This window comes from Uloborus diversus, chromosome 2 (assembly GCF_026930045.1).
Source record: "Uloborus diversus isolate 005 chromosome 2, Udiv.v.3.1, whole genome shotgun sequence".
NCBI lineage: Eukaryota > Metazoa > Arthropoda > Arachnida > Araneae > Uloboridae > Uloborus > Uloborus diversus.
This window is the reverse complement of record NC_072732.1, coordinates 76729236-76749850: the sequence shown is the minus strand read 5'-3', so window position 1 is coordinate 76749850 and position 20615 is coordinate 76729236.

Here is a 20615-nt window from a genome sequence, read left to right as displayed (position 1 = left end):
CAATTAGGGCTTTGTGGGAAAAAAAATTCTGAGGTTGAGGTTGACATTTTTATGGAATGCTCTAAAACGTGATTTTGTAAGTGTAAATCTTTGTTCTTCTATCCAGGGGCGGAGTGGGTCCCTCGACAGGGTGTCAACCTTAAAACAAAAAACAAAAAAAAAAAATGTGCGCAAAGAAAAAAAAAGTGCAAAAAAAAAAAAAAAAGAAAAAAAAAAAAAAAACGATGGTTCTCAGGTTTGCGATTCAAGGTTTGCGTTTCGCGAAAAGAAAAAAAAAAGCGAAATCGCACAGGTTTGTGAACGCAAAGAATAAGAATAAAACAAATATAGAAGGAACAAAAAAAAAAAAAAGGCGCAAAGGTTTTAGAGTGCATAGGCAGGAGGGCGTTTACTTTGGTAGCCCCTCCCCCCCCCCCCCACCAAGAGACTACGTCTCATTTCTGGGGTCCTATGAATTCAAAGTTAATTATAATACACTATTAATTGTAATTGCTTTCCGCAAACTTTTATGAATTGCTTCGAACTTTTTAAACGTATGGGGAAAAAACGAAGGCAACAGGTTCGAGGGCGCAAGGAAGCAGGGGGCAGAGTAGGGCGCTCACTTTTGCTCAGGATCTCCTCTCTTCATCCGCGCCTCACCTATCACATCTCGGGTGCTATGAATTCGAAGTCAATTATAATAAAGTATTAACTGTGAACTCCTTCAGTAAACTTTGGATTGCTTTGCACGCTTTGAATTTCAAAAACAGAAAAAAAAAAAAAAACGCACAGGTTTGAGGGCGCTAACTCTGACTCAAGATCTCCTCCCCCCATCCCTGAATTGCCAATCATATCCCGGGTGCTATGAATTCAGACTTAATTATCATAAAATATTAACTGTAGAATCTTCCAGTAAACTTTTATGAATTGCTTTGAACGTAAGAGACAAAAAAAAAAAAAAAAACACACAGTTGCGAGGGCGGGAAGATGCAGAGTCCAGAGGGCGCTCACTTTTGCTCAGGATCTAATCTCCCCCTCACGCCTTACCAACAACACCAGGGGTGCTATGATTTCAATATATTATTCAATTGTAATAGGAAAATAGAGTATTAACTGAGAACAGCAGCAGACTTTTGTAGATCACTTCACACGCTTCAAACGTTAAAAAAAAATTAAAAAAAACGAAGACGCAGAAGCATAAACTAGAGGGCGCAAGAAAAAGCGGTCCGGAAGGCGCTCACCCTGTTTCAGCTCCCCTCCCCTCACTCACCCTTGACTTATCAAAAAAAAAAGGTGATACGCTTGAGGGCGAAATGGGCCAGCGGGCCAGTCCGTCCCCGCTTTCACCACCCTCATTTAAAACAAAGTTAGAAATTTAGACATGAATAATCTATAAACATAGAACAGAGTTCGGCATATTAACCTCTCGTATTTGGAGAGGGCGCTGTGGAAGGGATACGGAGATGGAAGTAGTGTCAGCAGATGAGAGTATACATGCCATTTGTAGCAGTAGCAATATCATGGAGCCGTAAGTAAAATTTTTTAAAGTATTTCATTTAAATGTAGGATGTTTTTTAAATTATTAATGCTAAACATTTTAAATATTTAAAATCAAAATAGCAGTCCTCTCTTTTGTAAAATTGATCACTGTTACGGTCTTTATTATTTTCATATACGTATTTGAGACCTCTAAAAATGTTAAGGAGTATGTACTATTTTCTTGCCTTGAAAAAATCCCTAACTATACCTCTGTATATGATGTTCATTACTCAATTTACTTCTGAATTTAAGTGCATCCGAAAAAGTATCTATCAACGAAAAAAAAATACTTTAATAAACTAAGAGAATTATTAATTTGCATAATTTAAGAAACTTTTTTTTTTTCACAACACGTCGGCAAAACTAGAAAAAAAAAAGTGTAAACACCTAATTAATGCTCCTGTCGAGTCATGATTTTTTTTTAAGAAAAGCGTTTGTTTCAAATGTTACTAAACCTCTTTTACTTACATTTGGAATTAAAATTAATGATCCAATTAAAATTTCCAGAGCAAAAAGTTGAATTTGGATGCTGAAATGATTCATTGGCTTAAAGGATTTTGTATTTTTAAAAAATGTTTTTTGTAGTACTTAATTTACAGAAATAAGCTAGTGGGACAGTTGTAACAAGTCTGTAAAACAATGGATTTTTTGGAGAAAAAAAAAGAACTTTTGCAAAATGCATGTTAAAAATAATTCTTTTAACTTTTTTCCTAAAAAATCAATCGAAAAGTGTTTCCAGATAAATCTCGATTGAAAAATGTATTTCCTAGCTCATGGAAAAACTAAAATGATTTTGTAAGGTCTTTTTCTTTGAATATTTGATTTTGCGATGTCTTCAAGTTTTAAAATTGTTCGGCAAGATTAAGTAATTAATCACTTCTGCAAAATGTAATTCCCGCTACGAGAGTAAAGTGTATGGCACTAACAAAAACTATCAAAATCTTTTCAATATGTTTTGGCTTTTACTCAAACTTTACATAAAACCGTTTGTGTGAATTCAGTGAATTCGCGATAACTCGAATATAAAAGGATTTACGAAAAACTTCGACTTATCGGAAGTTTGACTTACTGCTGGTTTTAGTTTTTAACATTTTAATAATAAATGCCATCGAATATTTTAATTAATATGTACATATAACAGACAAAATTACAGATCTTAAAAGTTTTTAAGCACAATAGTTTAATCAAAAATATTGAGAGAAAAAAATCAAAAAGCATGGTTTTGATTTCGACACTGCTAGAACCACTTGAATAGAGCGGATTCTAATTAAGGAAAGGTGCACATCTTCATTCGTTTCAAATTCGGATTCATAGATTCTACCGCTTTAGAAGTTTTAATTTTTATTTTAATATCATTGACAGTACTTGCTTAGCCATCTTTAATAGTAAAGAAAACTTACTCTGTCTCTCAAGAACTCATCAGCAAATAATCGAACTAAAGAATGAAGGGGAATGCATCTTAACTAACTTAGGTCAACCTTTGAGTAAAGGTACAATTAGTTGACTTGACAACTTGAGAGCTTGAAAGCAAATTCGTAGTCCAGCAACATGTCAAAGTGTAAACAGTACAGTACAACAAGAGAAAACAAGCTAACTCATTTCTACACGTGTACCTCGCTCCTTTATCATGCATTGGCTCAACAGTTGCTCTTCTTGCTTTAGAGGTGTTTAGAGGCTATTGTGCAGAAATTGCAAGTGAAGGTGAATTAATTTTTCTCTCATAGTCACTTTCATCATTCTTTTTTTTTTTTTTTTCGTTCTTACGAAATAAATTTCGAGTCATCCTGAAAAAAATTTCGAGTTAAAGGAAGTTAACTTCGAGATATTGAGAATAATTAGAATGGAATTAAAGACAAAGGGATTGAGACTTGATAAAAACTTCGAGTTATAGTAATATTCGAGTTATTAAATTTCGAGTTATCGCGAATTCACTGTATTTTTTTTTAATTCTATTTTGCTTAGCGTGAATGTAAAATTTGTAGCCGTATTTTTAAAGGAGTTGGAGGGAACTATAACAAACAAGAATTATATAAGAACATGCATGCTAACTCACTACATGCACGCAAAACTAGAAATTGACGGATACGGAAAGGGTCACAAAACATGATAAAATGTTTCAAATACACGGCTTTACTAGAGCAAGAGCCCGTGAGCGCCAGACCTACATCATTGTCTAAAGGCCCAAAATTTTTCTGCGTAAGCACATCACAGCAGGTAAGAAAAGTTCGCTACTTTTGCTGAGTAGCGCAGCTTTGGCAGGAAACAGGTAACAAAAGGTGCTGCGACAAAAGCTAAACATTATTGAGTCATTCCATGTAAAGTGACCTCGTCGTCTCCACCCAACAGTGGCGAATCCAGGGTTTTGCTCTGGGGGCGGCTGAGGTCATGAAAATGTTTTGTCCCCCTGACATCACCAAAGTTTAGTGAAATAAACAAAGGCGGTTTTTAAAACTTTTTTTTTTTCATTATTTACTATCTAGGGGTGTTAATTGCGAATGAAACTTTCTGAGTCCTACTTGAAATCGTCTGAAATTTGATATTCAGTGGTAAAATTCTAAAAGTTAAATATATGTGAAACTGTAAACAATATCAAAAAAAAAAAAAAAAAATACATTTTAGACACCATTTCTAAGTGACTTGAGGGCAAAATTTTCAATTCTTATTAAGGATGCAAAAAAATTACTCATGGCTACGTTTCTGAAGATGCTGTTATTCATCCGTAGATAGATGGGCAATTCCAGGTTGTGGATCATGAAATAAAACCTATTGGATGGGCTTCTTTGAATATCAATGTAGGCAAGAAAAATCATCTGATGCCCAAGGTTGGAATTTGCTATCAACTTCCATACTTCCATTTTCACTCATTTTAGGATTCGATTGGCAGCAGCAAGTTCAAGCTACATGCACTTATCACCCTAATGGTTTATTATGCACTTCTACGTCAGCTACGCTCCATTTACACGAATTTTTTCGCATATGTAAACCTAGCATTAATTTCATCAATTCCAATGAACTATTACAGTCGCCATTAGAAGATAGTTTTTCTGTAACAAACCAAGTACCCTTCCTCCTCAGACTAAATTCATTTCTAAATCTGCAGGACTGTCTACGTCACAACAATCTCTACTTGACACTGTGAATGGACAATTTTCAGACATTTTCTATTCTGATGATGATAAGTTAAAACTAGATTATGTCCTTACAAGGAATTCAAAATAGAATTGCTACATGACAAGCCTATTAGATGTCGTCCTTTACAGCTTACGGAGCCTGATCGCCAATTTCTGAACATTCAAATTCAAAAGTGGTTTGAACGCGGATTTTGTCGTCATTCTAATTCACTTTACTAATTACTTCACCCCTGTTTTTATTTTGGAACAACCCTTTTTTGAAACTACTATAAGGCAAGTTGTTGTAGATTTCTCACGCCCTATCGATTCCATTACCAAGATTGATCCGCATCCAATCGACCTGATGGAAGATGTGATTAAACGTACCGCAGACAAGCGCTACAACTACAAAATGAATGTAAAATCAGCTTTTCATTATATTTGCATAAGGGAAACTGACATCTAGAAAACTGACTTTATCACCACCGAAGGATATTATGAGTTTTTTTTAATGCAATTTGGCGTGACCAATGGCCAATCTGCAATGACATGAACAAAAAAAAAAGACATCTTATGACCACCTGACAGCACACAATGTAAACATATACATAGATGATATCTCAACGTCCGCATGATAATTTCAGCTACCATCTAAAAGTTATTTACAACTATCTAAGAGCTACTCGCAGCGCTAGTCACAAGATGATGCCAGAAAAGTCACAATTTGCAATGTTTGAAATCACTCTCTTCGGTCGAATTATTTCTCACTAGTGGTACCCGCACGGCTTTGCTCATAATAGAAAAATTAAAAAGTCTTTTGGTTCGCCTGTATATTTGCAAATAATGTATGGTGAATTTTCTCGCCAATTGGCTTGTACCCATGTTACAGTTCCACGTTATGATAATTTCGTATCTCGCCAATTGGCTTCTGCACATGTTACGGTTCCACGTTATGATAATTTCGTAATTTACTCGTCCATCTTATGATAATTTTGTTCTTAAAATTGGAATAGAAAAAGAACCGCATCGAATTTTCGAAAAATCGCTTCGAGCTGCACACCCCCATGCTACGAACTAACTTTGTGCCAAATTTCATGAAAATCGGCCGAACGGTATAGGCGCTATGCGTGTCACAGAGATCCAGACATCTTCCGGACATCTAGACAGAGAGACTTTCAGCTTTATTATTAGTAAAGATAAAGAAGATGAAGCACGTCCGATTCAAGAAGATCGTAGTTTCCTCGAATTTACTAACCAGCTTAGGAAGCATGTCAAAAACTATGCTGTTATTGCAAAGTAACAATATGGAAGAAAACACAAGAAAATATGGAACCACACAATCTTGGACACCACCATATTAGCCTCAAGCAAATAATATTATTGCATGAGCCAATGCTGCTATTTTATCAACTTTGAATGACAAACATCCAGATAAATGGAACGAATTAGTGCCAAACGCTCTACTAGCAGTTAACATCACAAAGCAAAGTTCTACAAAAAAAAAAAAAAAAAGCATGCGCTTTAGTTGCTTCATGGATATGAACCGCGTCTTCCCCGCGCAATTCACATCGCAAACTTTCTTGACGACGCAACACGCAAAGATCAACTTGATTTTCTGCCCTTAGCCAGTGCCGAAGCCGTATATAGCGTGCACGAAACGCATTTGGCTAATGAACGCAAGTTTGATCACGACTATCTGAAAAAAGAAGACTATGAAACAGGTCCGTATCCAGGGGGGCGACGCCCCCTCCCTCCGAAACACGAAATGTTTTGCAACGTAAAATAGAAGTTTTTTTTTTTACTTTCCAGTGTCAGAAAAGGAAAATAACAAAGTTTTTAATCTTAATTTTGTAATTATTTTAAACGTTTTTTACATTTTTATTATGACATTTGTTCCCTCATTTTATATTTCTGCACAATACGTTTCCAAGCATTTTTTGAGAAATTTCAAACACTGGTATTCCGATATCACGTTTAAAAAATACCGAATATTGTCCCGTTTTTTACGAGGAGTCTCTTCGCCATGCCTCCTCGAACGCCCATTTTACGCGGGGGTGATCGGTAAGCAATTTACGAGCTTCTAAAGGAGACAAAACCAGACATCCTTAACTTGGGCGTGCATTTTAATGCTCAAAAAAGTCTTAAGTGTCCTTTACATCACTTGCTTCACTTATCTGATGTCGTTATTTTTACATTTTAAAAACTGCTGCTTTTTCAACAAAATGCTATGATCCGAATATACCTTCTGCCAAAAACAGCGAAATAGAATCATTGGATACCATGTGACGAGGGAGGAGTCAGTGCCTTCTCGTGTAAAACGGACAATACCTGAGGCAGTTGGTGATTGCCTACAGAATCTTTGTTTTCTCAAACGGATCTAGAATTTGGAACTAGATATTAACTTATTCCAAAATACTGTTTAAATTCGCTTCATTAATTAATTTTGAAATCCATTCATTAATTCACAACACGTGTCCTATAGCCAGGGATAACCATCCTCTCCCCCCCCCCCCCAAACAGCAAAGGCGTACCATCCCAGTACCAGAATCCCAGTACCAGAAAGACCCCCCATTAAAGAGCCCCGCCCCCCAACAAAAAAAAAGAAAATACATTAAAAATTTCACAGGAGCAATCTGCGCCATGACCCCCTCCCTGGGGGGTAGGCGAGGATACAAAGGGAGGGTCATGGGTATCATAACCCCTCCCCCCACTCCCTAAACTGATCCGATATTATCCATCCTCATTGTATTCAAATACTTTATCAATAAAATGTTAACTATATCCATTCTCTTTTGAATTCATTAATTCATTTTAAAAGTAAACATTGCGATTGCTACTTCTTTTCTTTGCTTACGAAATTAGTAACGTTTATGGCCTATTAGATGCCTTATTCCTTGCCAATTTTGTGCTTTTTATTGACTTCCAAGTAGATTCAGAAATTTTTTGTGCCCATAAAGGTAGGTTTGTTTTGATAGAGGGGGGAAGGCGACATTCTTCAGCATGAACCCCCTCCTTAAATGATAGTTTGTATCCGACCCTGCCTGGTGGGTACCATTGAACAAAACGGAATATCTTTCCTTCTTCTAGTTCAACGACGGGTACTAGGCAAGGGTGGATCCAGTGCTCTTTATTACTACGTATTCTGGTTTGCAAATGTTCATCAGCTTAATATATGTTTCGGACTTCAGTTCGAAAACTTTTCCGGGCAGAGCCCAAACCTCTCTTCTCCTAACCTTAATCTTATCAAAGATAGTTTAAAATTGCGTTTTTGAACTTCAATATCGAAAAATTACCAACTGAAAGTCACTTAAGGGAGGAGCGATCACTCCATCGCCTCACCCATGCATCCGTCAGGTGCTCCTTGTTTTGCACTATTTTTCCCAGGAGCGAAATGTAATACCTGCAAATAAATGGCCAATTCCCATGGACATATCGATATGATTTTTTTTTTAATCGAATAATATCGTTTGAGAGGAGTAGGATCTCAGAATGTCAAAATTTTGATTAAAAACACTGAAATGTTCATAAATTTTAGTTGCAATAAAAATGGCATATTTTTGCGTTAGGCGATGTCTATATTGTAATTAAATTTGATGCTCAAACCACAAAAAATCAAAAGATTTTCTTCAAGAGGGCAAAAAGGCTTCATTTGATGCTTGAAATAAAACATAAATTCAGTACAAAAAGCTGACTTTTTAGATTTTCCATTTTAGAACTTGCATTCGTTTCATGTTCAGAAAAAAAGTGCAAGCGGATGTGCGGTTTTATACCCCCCCCCCCATTTCCGAATATCACTACTAAAGCACAGCAACCCCCACCCCTATCAGGAAAGAAGAGGCGAGATGGACATGCGTCAACCTATTCACTATAAATGTAGCGCCTGCCAACAGGACCTGATTAAGATATCAGGCGGCCCCAGGGCATCCGCTTTTTCGGGGCCCCCGTTCAACCCTTACAATTTTAGCCATTAGCGAAAGCAGTTTTAGCTATTAGTTAAAATAAAATAGCCGATTGGGAGCCCCTAAAAAGTGGGGACCCGAGGCTACGGCCTAGTTTGCCTGTTCAGTAATCAGGCCCTGCCTGCTAAATAGGGTCGCACGGAAACTGCGGATAAGGAATTTCGCGTATAATCCGCAAATTAGGAAAAATGCGATGCTTGTGCAAACAATAGCTTTAAAAAAATCAATAACACTCACACATAAAGTAAAAAAAAAAAAAGAACGCTCATTACTGCTAACAGAATACACACATACGCAGCAAATCGTACAACAGCAACTAAAACGTGAGAGGAGGGGAAGAGGTTTTCTTGTTTTTTGCTAAAAACAGGTCCATCCACTCTTATACTTCTACACTCGTCAAGGTAAAGAGTGTAGATGTAAAAATCAGGTTTCAACTGTTCAGGTACGAATGTCTCTTAAGAATAAATTTTTCTCTATATACGTTAAAATGGGAGCATTTTTCTACATTAAGTAGATCTTCGTCGCAAAAATATTTTTAAAAGAGGGAATAGAAAGAAAGTGTAAAAGGCTACGGACCGAACCGTAAAGCGGATAATCCGTCCGTGGGTAGTTGAGAGTTTAATGTTGTAAGTTCAGTGTTGATTGAAACTTTTAGAAAGTCACCGTGTTGCAATATGATCCCTGAATAGCACTCCACTCACAAACGCACATGAAACATGTCTTACATAGTTCTGTGCTGGGGTGGAATGGGAGGGCGTCAACCTGACTTCCAAAGGGCGCAAGAAAAAAAAAAGAAAAGCCGGAAGGTGCATAGGTTTGAGCATAAAAAAAAAACAAGATGCACACAGGGCGTTTGAGGGCGCACTGGCGGGAGGGCGCAGCAGCCCTCTGTAAATGCGCCACTAGATTTTTACTGCTCCCTTTAATCTAATAGGATATTTTAAATTAGCTGTTAAATTTATTTTTAAATTGTTTGTGCTGATGTGGCTCATGAGAGACAGATTCCTTTATGCTAAGGATTTTTTTTGAGAATATTGTCAGTTCTCAAAAAGAAATGTTTCGAGGCTGTTGTTTCCCAGGGCTGCCCACCTAGGGGTGGTCATTGCGCAGACTGCGCCATTGAAATGGTGGGGGGAGATTTGACGGATATTTTTCTTATTCGGGAATGGCTCTTGTTTTTCGGGGGGATCTTGCGATTTTTGGGGGGAGGGTCGCCCTTGCTCTAAGGGGGGAGAGTAAATATATTCCCGTATTCCCTCCTCTCTCTGGAATAGGTCGCTACAAATACTGGCCTATGCAGATGATATTGACATTATTAAACGAAATGAAAAGGCAGTGAAAGGGGCCTTCTAAGCACTAAAAATTTCTGCAACGAACATGGGCCTCATTTTCGAAGACTGGACAAAGTTTGTGGAAGTCTACTCCAGGGCCATGCTAAGAGATGACGACGCCCGTGACGAATATCGTCTGTACCCCCCCCCCCCCCCCTTCAGGGTTCGTCGATATACAGAGGTGTGAAAATTATTAGAATAATTGTGTTTATTTCAGTTTTTTCTTGAATAATTTTGCATATACTTGCAATAATTCATGAAGGATAGTTTGTTTTGTTATCCCAATCATTTTTTCACTCCTTTAGAGAAGTTTTGGGTACATTACTTTGATAAATGTTGGCATTTACAAAATAGAGAAACATTTGATTTAAAGTAATGAAATTGTTCGCATTGCATAAAGCATTGTTTGATTAACAATCGAATTTCAAATAAGCTTTAAAAACTGTCAGCTTGCTGTGCTAGTACTTTATATTCTTCCCTTCGGTTTTCATCAGTATTATTTTATTCTTAATGCAATTCTTTTCGCAGCTTTAATTAGTTTATAGTTGGCAACTTTTTTTCCTTTTTTTAAAGAACTATTGAGTGATCATGAGAGAAATAAGTGATATTTTTTCTAGAAAATTAGCTGCAACAAAGTCTCATCCAAGAAAATCACTATACATAACAAGAAATTGCTAAATACTTAACATTTTGCAACCATCTGTGTGTAGAATAAAAAGATCTTTGAATTTCAAATGCAAATTCATAAATTCCAGAGTAGAGAAACGCAGTAGGAAAGTAAATTTATTGCACAGACAAAAATTAAATTAATTCATATTGTCAAAACTAATAGAAAAACAACTGATCATGAACTAAAAATATCTCTATAAGCGTATGGCGTAAATGTATGTGAGTCATCCATTCGTAGAAAGCTCATCTTAGTTGAACTCGGTGCTCGTTATCCTCGTAAAGATAGCTAAAATCAAATTTGCTATGGCAAAGAAACTTGTTTTAGAAAATATTGTGCATAAACTATTTGCTAGCAATTGGAGCAAGGTATGAAATATTAATTTTTCTTCAACTGTTCAGTTAAATTCAAGTTGTTCAGTCTTTTTCTTAAAACAAAATTACTGCATACTGACCAAAGATTCAGAACTGTTTATAAATGTGGTTAAAACATCCTCTATGATAATATTTCCCAACCATACGGTAATTTTTAGCTTTTAGATATAGTTTTCTGATAAATCAATGCTTAAAATACCAAACGATAGCAGTCAGTATGTCAGGAGAAGTACCAGTAATGAAATTTTCCCAAGTCGCATTACACAAACGGTTAAACACCCTGCCCAAGTTACGGATTGGAGCACAATTTTCGCTCTAAGTGTCGGATGTTTCAGCTTTAAAGAAGGCATGAAGGCCGAATATCAGCATGAAAAAGTTCTTGAACAAAGGTTTTACTGTTAAAAGTTTGGTTTCCAAATGGAGACTTCATATTCATGTATGATGGAGTTCTGTGTCTTGAAGTTTTATCTGTGACCGTAATTTTGATTGCAAACAAAAAAAAAAGTAAAAACACTTCCATTGTATGAAAACAGTACAGGTATGGGCCCAATTAAAGAGTATCTGAACCACTGTAAAGAAAAAATTAAAGAAATAGAGCTTCGCAAACAAGAATTATCTCACAGAACGACTCATTCAAATTTGGCACCATGACAAAGAAATACAAATTTATTGCCAAAAACGTATAAAAAGAATGTCAAGACGGATCGAATCCGTATTAAAAAATAAGATGATGCCCCCTCAATTTAAATGTTTCAACATTTTTAAAAGAAAACATTAATTATTTGATATAACAAGGAATTACTATAAATTTCACAATTATTCTAATAATTTTCACACCTCTGTATATCATGTTATATATCACGATATATATGTATATCCGATATTTATTTTGAAAATATCATGATATTTTTTATATTTATTTTTCTAAGTACGACCTTATATAAACATTATATGTACCAATCATATTAAAATATTCATTTATTATTTAAAATAACCAAAAAGCATAACACTACATTTATATAGCATGTAAATAAATCATTAGGAGTATTCCTTCCTTATTTTATAATCAAAAAATTATTAGTAATGAAGCAATTTTAACATACAGTAAATGTACCTAAATGAAAGTTAAGAGTCGGTCAAAAAAAAAAAGGAAAATGTCTTGTGGATGTGTTCTGACTAATGCTATTTACTTAAAATTCATAAAAGTAGCTCACCAGAGAAAATTGTGTAAAGCAGCTACTGCTTAGGTAATTCAATTAAAATTAATCCAAATTTGAAGTAATATTTTAATTCCAACATAAATATAATCAAAAAATAACATATGTTTTTAAAAAACTTTTTCATGTTTTAATTTTACAAGATTTTTTATATTTATGAACGTGATACTGTGACATTTTTCTGTGATTTTACTAGGCCCATACATGTACACTAAAAAAATTCCGAAACGTTACTGATTATTTCCGTGTAACGTTTCGGGATTTCAACGGTTTTTATAAACTTCCTGGAAAAATTAAGGATCTTTGTCAAAAAGTTTCGTGAATTGCTACAAATTACACGAATGCAGACTTCTCATTGTTGTGAAAAACATTTTTAACTCCCAGTTTAAAGTTTAACAGAGCATATTTATAAAGTGTATCGGCTTCCGGTCAATTACGGTCCGTCCAGATTAATAAAGCTCCCAAAGGAAGCGAATAAGTCCATGGACTGCGTAGCTTTGCAAGAATTGCAGGAGAGTTAAATTCCTGATACGCTCTTACTCTTCTGTCTCTGCTTTGGCCATGCTTCCAATACTAATTTTGGAACCTTCTTGATAAAACAGGAAGGTGTCATGCTATCATATTATATTTACCAGAGACACATGTGGCTTTAAACGGGAAGATTTCTGAGTTTTTCAGGAAGCTTCCAGGATAATTTCAGAAAGGTTACTGAATTTTAGAGGAAAACTTTCCTAGCTTTTTCAAGATATGTTACTGACAAAAATTGGGCACATCAGCTGCCCATTATTTTCCAGGAGCGTTTCTGAATCGTTTTTACAGTGTATATGTGGTCAGTTTTACAAAGCACATAAATATAAAAGTATCCAATAATATAGCCATAAAAATACCAGTAATGCAATATGTTATCTCTAATACATTAAATTATCACACTTCACAAATGATTGTAAATATCATTTATATTTAAATGCCATTCAAAGTACGTAATTTTTTACATAAATGGTGAAAGAAATATTAGTTTTAAAATTGATGCATTATGATGATAATGTAAGAAAATAAACAACAGTGATTTGAAGAAGCAGTTACTATTTAAAGACTTAAGTTTGCGTTGATTGAAAATATCGGATACATATTGAAATATCCGATATATATCAAAATATCGGATATTTTCGAAAAAATCTTATTTTCGAACCGTATCCCCCCCCCCACACACAAATACATAGAATGGTGGGCTCAGGGGAAGTGAGACACGAAAATTTAATTACATTTTTTATCATTAAAAATCACAGAAATTAAAGTCTTTCGAGTGGTACACTATTTGTCACTGTATTAAACGTGGACCTAGAAAAAACTACAAATTTACAGAAACGAAGAAAAAAAAGGAAAATAGAAATGCAATTTTGTCTCACTGTTCCCCTGGTAAGTGGGAACAGTGAGACTGATACTCATACTTTTTGTATGTCGACCTGACTTATCAAAAGTTTTACCATTCTGGAAGTATCCAAACAAATTTTGCTGTTGTCTCACTGTTCTCCCTGTCTCACTGTACCCAATTCTCCTCTATAATGTAAAAGTACTCAAAATTTTTATATTAATTATATTATACAATTGAACATATAATCAGAAATCTATATTGCGTCTAAAAGACAGGAGTTTAATTCAATGTGTTAGCATTTTACAGACTATTTTCAAGAAAGAATAATATTTAAAAGAAATTAAATTTCGATGCAGCAAAAGCTTAGATTATGGTGAACCCTTATTTCTTTTCGTCTACGGCGATTGCCCTGCTCTCCCCCGCTGTTTGGACGACCCTGGTCTTGTCTTCGACAGAGTACTACATCGCTTTTTGCAAAACCGGCTATACCATTGAAAAGATCAGTGAAATCAAATATTTCTGAACAATTAGTAATGATTAAATTAAGCGTAAATTCAAAATAGGGTCGTTTCCGAAGTTTTAAAAGGTTTTTTTTTCTTTTCTGAAAGCGCATGCTTAAAAACACAGGATTTGACCATTATTTAAATAATTAGACTAAGTTAACTGTTTTCAAAAAATTATTTAAATCGGTGTGCAGACTCAATTTCAGTTTTCTGCGCATGACATCACAAATGATGAACTGCCATTCACTAATGCCATTAGCGCAGAGTGCCATATTTAATTCACTTCTGAATTATTATAACTTGGAAATGCAGTGGAGCAAGCGTAAACAAACAATCGTGCACCAGTGGAATGCGCTCAAGTACATCATTTGTGACGTCATAAAGACCACACTTTGATAGAAAAATTGGACATTTAAACAAATTAAAAAATAACTGTTGGGAAAATGAAAGTATTTTCTGGGTCCATGTTTTTTTTTTTTTTTTTTTTTTTGCTCATTCTATCATTTTTAGTGACTAAAAGTATTACTTTTGACTGAAGGAAACAACTCCATTAACAACGGAATAAAATCAGCTAAATGTTTTTCTTTTTTTGTCTGAAAAAAAATGTTATGTAGAAATAAAAGTTTTCTACTATTGGGGGGGGGGGGGGCTGGAAGGGGAGAGTTTGATCCTTACCATTATAATTAAAGAGTGGCGCGATTTTTACCTGTAGCACAGAGTGGCTCAAACGCTAAATCCGACCCTGATCGGGGGAAGGGGCGAAGCTCCTTCAAAAAATTTCGAAAATTAACTTTCAAAATGCTTCTTTTTAGTTGATTTAAGAGCAGATATTGTAGCACTGTTTACTGGAATGATGTGCAAAAACTTGAAGCTGGTTGTATGGTTTTGGATCAAATATATTACAATAGCCATGTTTTTTTTTTTAATTTTATTAAACATGCATGTTTAAAAGTAAAAGAATCTGTAATTATATAGGGTAAAAGAGGCACACGTGAACAATTTTTTTCAATTCTTTGTTTTTCAAAAAATATTATCAATTTCTCAACGCAAAAGTGTCCCTATGATTGAATAAATTTTTTTTTGTGTCATGAAATTTTTTGGGGATTTTTAAGAAATTATTTCTACACTTTATGGTATTTTTCAGAAACGTCTTCAGTTTTTCACATGTGCCCCTATAGAAGTGCAGGAGAAGCATAACCTTTTAAAGGAAAATTCTTCATTATGAAACATATACCTAAATAACAAATGCGTTGAAGGGTTTGTAACCTGTACTGCATCAGTTTCAATTGTACAGTAATTGTTCCCATGGGCGTCGTGGCCGGGGGGGTCCAAGGGGTCCGGACCCCCCCAATATTTGAGAACCGGACCCCCTCAATATTTGCAATTTGGACCCCATCGATAATTTTCAAGATGAAATTCATTATTTTGGAGGAAATTATTATTGTTTTGACAAAAAAAAAAACTTTGAACAGTTGCATAATACATAATTTACCATGTTTAATTCATATCAAACAAAACGAAATGAACATCGAAAAAAAGAACTGTAAAACAAAATAGGCGATGTGTAAAGTAAACGGAAAGTGAAATCCAATGACAAAGCATTGCTCTGCTCTCAGCGCACAGCTTCAGCGCATAGTTTCACGAAGAAAGGTGACACTTTCTTCCGAGTGCAATGTCAACCATTCACAGAGTAGAGATGTGTTAGCGGGATAATAAATTGTTAACAGGGGGATCCCTTAACCATGGCAGGAAGCCCTGCCTTAACTCACAAAAAGTATCCTATGTCCGGTCCCGTATTGAAAACACAAGTCGTGACCCCGGCGTTCCCAGCTTGGAAGTGATTCCAGCGTATTTGTTGCTATTTGGGGGGAAACTGGACAACTTTGAGGTACTGAAATCAGATGGACAATTCCCCTCCCGCCCCCCTTTTTTTCGGCTCTCGCGCTTAAAGCGCTAATAAGTCAGCAGAAGAGGGGGATCTGAGTTTCGGCTCCTTTCTTTCTTATCTCGTTTCTCGGCGCTTGCAAGGTTCTGTTTCGAGTTTTGCAGTGTTTGTTTCTCCAATTCGATTCAATTTATATCGACCCCAATGTTACCCAAACAAAATGAGACACCAGACCTCTTTGGCGGTTTTTTGCAGCTGGCAAGAACACCCTGGCCAAAGGATGCTAAGAAATTTAGAAGACCACTTTTCTGGTCAAAGGTTAAATTTGGGGTAGAAAGGGAAAGGACGCTTCATGTGTTTAAAACTATTCAACACGTGGCTTCAAAGTACCTCGCCGAAGCGAGGTTTCTTAAATCTGTTTGCGGCATCTCAAATTTAACCGAAAAAGCGTTATGTTACAGGAAAAAAAGGGGAGGAGTCTAAAAATTAAGGAGTAATTTCAAAAGCAAATCGTAAGCCAGCAGAAAGATGGATAATGTGATGTCACTTCCAATTGACCAACGAAAAAAGAAGCTCAAGATGACCAGAAAAAAAGACAGAAATAAAATACGCTTCTTCTGTTGGGAAAAGTTGCAAGAAAAATTAAGATAATTTCATGTGATCTTTTGATTTCTTTGAGAGTAGTGACCTGAAGAGCGCTTCTATTTTGGTTATTATACTTTTTTTACACATTCGATTACAACTCTGGAGAGGTGGCTTAAAACGGGAAAATGTAGCAAACCTTCTACATCAAATGAACCTGAGCATTTTTTATCGACTGAACCACCATCAACATCCAGATGCTACTTATCAACATCCCACGGAACCGTCTTCAAAAAGGCAAAAGACAATGATTGGTAAGTACCTATCTGTTAAGTGTAATGCCTGCAGGGGCGCCCCTGTTTTATACCATTCAGACGGGGTTACTTTTCAATTTTCCGAATGAAATTCCTAAACAGTGGCTCCCAAAAGTGTTCATACACTTACGATTTTCAATGAAATACGCCCCTATTCATTGGTTAAAAGTAATATTTTGGAATAGGTATTTAATTATAAGATCATGATCTATTTTCAACAAAACTGCATGAAAAGTTTTGATAACATAATAAAACTTGATTTTTAAGAAATCAAAAATAAAAAAGTGCTAGAAACTTTATCTCACAAAAGCCTTCGTACACTTTGAAAAAATATCTATATATTAGAAAAATAATCTAACTTTTTACTAAGTTCGTGCAGTATACCAACAACACCTTTTAAACGTCTGAGAATAGATTTCATTGTTCTTCCTTTCTTTTTTTTTTGTGCAATTTCTGAGTAAGTGTTCAACCGCACTTCGAGTCTTAATGTTTCTAGTTCGCTTTTCGTTTCAATGCCGTATTTTCGTAATCTAGCCACCAGATATCTTTAAATATGCTACATTAAGTTTAAATCTGGGGATTGAGGAGATATTTCTAAGATTAAGGACAATTTTTTACGCACCAGACCAGAGTTGGCTTTTTGCCGGCAGAAACTGGTTTTTTGCCCTGCCAGTGGCAGAAACTGGTTATAACCGGTAAAAACCGGCAGAAACTGGCAAAAACTAGAAAACGTTTTTTAATAGCTCTAGTAATTACTTAATGACAGGCAATTAAGTAAAATGAAAAATATAACTCCATTTCATCATTGCAAAAACTTAATACAATAGTTATTTAATAATTAGTGTAAAAATATTTTAAATAACAAGACTGACATTTCCAAAGCAAAGTAAAATTCATCATAGTTTGAAATTACTATGTGTTAGAAATTTTAGCCTTGTAATGTTGTAAACGTAACAAATTTTTCAGTTTGGTGTTTATAATTATTTTGTTTGCATTTGTGTAATATATGTATCAAATATTTAAATAAATACAGATTTATTTTATTTCATTAAACTCTAAAATACAAGAACTTGTCATTTTACACTTAATATAACTGAATAAAGCTATTCTCAAGGAGCTTAATCAAGCAGTTACTGATAATCATTTACTCGCCTATATGCTCCATCCAAAGTATTTGAGAGTAAATTTATCATGTAATCAAGAAGAAAGTGCCCGCACTTTACTCACAAATATTAACCCTGATTATATACCTTATACCATTGCTTTACAAAACAAATCGGCCCCTTTCCCAAAACCTATTTTTCTAATCACGTTGTAACAACTACTCCAAATACCACATGGTGGTCCAGTTTCAAAAAATGTGCTATAGATGAAAGTTTTGTGAATCTTGCTTGTTCTTTGAGGATAATGCCAGCTAGTTCTGCTGGGATTGAAAGAATCTTTTCAAATTTCTCCGTTGTGCACAACAAATTAGGAAATTGGTTAGGTTTAGAAACAGCGTCAAAACTTTTATTTTGTTACAGGCTGCTGCAGTGTGAAAACAATGTAAAATTTGATTTTGAATGGTGATAGTGTTGTAAGTAAATTGTATTTGGGTTAATATTTAATTATTTTTCTTATACATTTTCTATTGTATGTCAGGAATTGCATTTATGTCACTTTTTGAGTTACTGCCAGTTTCTGCCATAAATGTGGCAGAAAGGGGTTTTTGCCATAACGGTTTTAACCGGTTTCTACCAGTGGTTTTTACCGCCTCGGCAGAAACCTGCCAACCCTGCACCAGACGCAAACATTGAAAACCGTGTGCTTCTCATCTTTATCTTGATAAAATACAAAGTTGTTCCCGATAGCCAAATTTTGGGCTAATAGTTGAAAATTGTTTTTCAAAATATTCAAATGAACAGCATGATACACTATTTCATCGAAAAATTCCAAACTAACAAGTCCTGATGCTGATATGTACCCTCACACAAGAACACCTTCACCGTCCTGATAAACTAATCCAACTTAGTGTTAAGATTAAATTCCTCATTTTTTCTTCTATTTACAATTACAACAATTTAACCTAAAATGTTGAATTCATTTTCATCTGTAAGTAAGACGTTATTCCAAAACATTTTGAGCTTATTTATCATTGATTTTGCAGCGGTAAGCGTAAGTTTTCTGTTTTTCGCAAGAACGAGAAAATTTCTGCGGGAAAAGGTCTTATTTGATCCAGCTAATCAGAGAACTCGGCGAACAATTTTAGGAGAAAATTAAACGCAAAATTTTTCATTGAATTCTGCAGAAACTTTTACAGCACTCAAATGTGTATTTTTCATATTTTTTTAACAGTAAATCTCCGATCATGCTTTGTTAGCTTTGCCGGTTGACTTTTTCTAATCTTGCTTTTGATCCGATTCCGTTCTCAAAAGTATTTTATTAAGCACTTTACTATAGAATGGTATACATTAACTAATTTAGAGACATTTCAAACCAATTAACCACTACTGTGATGGGGGGAAAATCAAATTTCGAATGCTCTTTGTTGCTTTTTCACGAATATTAGCCATTTAAAAATAATAAGCAGAATATTAGGGAAAAAATGCACAAAAAATTCAAGTCAAATGACTCTATAGTGTCAACACAATGCAAAAATAATTTTAAAAAATGACCTATGAAAATTTTTATCATGAATTTATTCCAAAATATTTCAGCGTACGGTGACTTTTGTGGCGTAGTGTTTCTCTATCTCTTCGTTTTTTGACAAATTTCAAAAATAAAATCAGTTGTGATGTGAAAAAAAAAGGACTTCATATTCGAATTTAGTTTTGCGTTAATTTAGTTTTACTACAAAATTTCAAGGTGTACGAACACTTTTGGGAGCCACTGTACATCTTATGAGAGTATCTTTTTAATGCAATATTTCACAAAAAACTACTCTAAATTTGGACTGGTCAGACAAAATTAGTATTAGTAGTTATTATTAAATTAGTAGTCAAAATTAGTAGTTATTTATAGTACATGCACTACCTAAGTTTAAATGTATTTGGGTTATTCTCCGAAATCCTAACAATATTATGTCCCAGGAGCATAACACAAAGGATTGTTTGGCCTAGAATTTTTCTTTTCTTTTTTTTTTTAATAGTTAGAAATAACTTTTTCGATGTTATTCCATTCCTATTAAAACAATAACTCATTTATTTTTGGCTAGAAATGTTTTTGAAAAACCAGAAAGTCACTCTTTTGGCGTGTCCCCATTCGTTTCTCAAATATACTTAAGTTGTTTAAAAATGTTATATCAACATTCCACAAATCTAATTTGTAGTACTAAATTAAGCATACTTAAAGGTGTAAAAGAACATCCTTGAACTAAATTTAATTATTTAAATAATCAAGGTACGTCATTTTAAAGTTTGTCCCCAGGTTTCATGTCATTCTCCTGTCCTAGGATTGAGTTCAATTATTATAGATTTAAAAAAGGAATTTTTAATTTGTTGTACTATAACTCTGTTTCTTATCACCATTTTGTTGGATTCCATGAGTATTTTGTTAATATGATTTATCTGCTGTTCTTACTAAAACTTGAAGTTCAAAAATGGGTATGTAACATTTTTAGTAGTTCTTGCGGTGGTAAAAAGGAATAAGTACGTAATTAGCAGTAAGTCTTCTCTTGTTCGGAAAAACCGAAAAAAAGGGCAAAAGTTGATAAAATAAGATATTTTTCATTATTTAAAAACCAAATTATCGTAATAAAGGGGGGGGGGTTGAAAATTTAAAAAAAATATCGTTTTACGGGAGTTT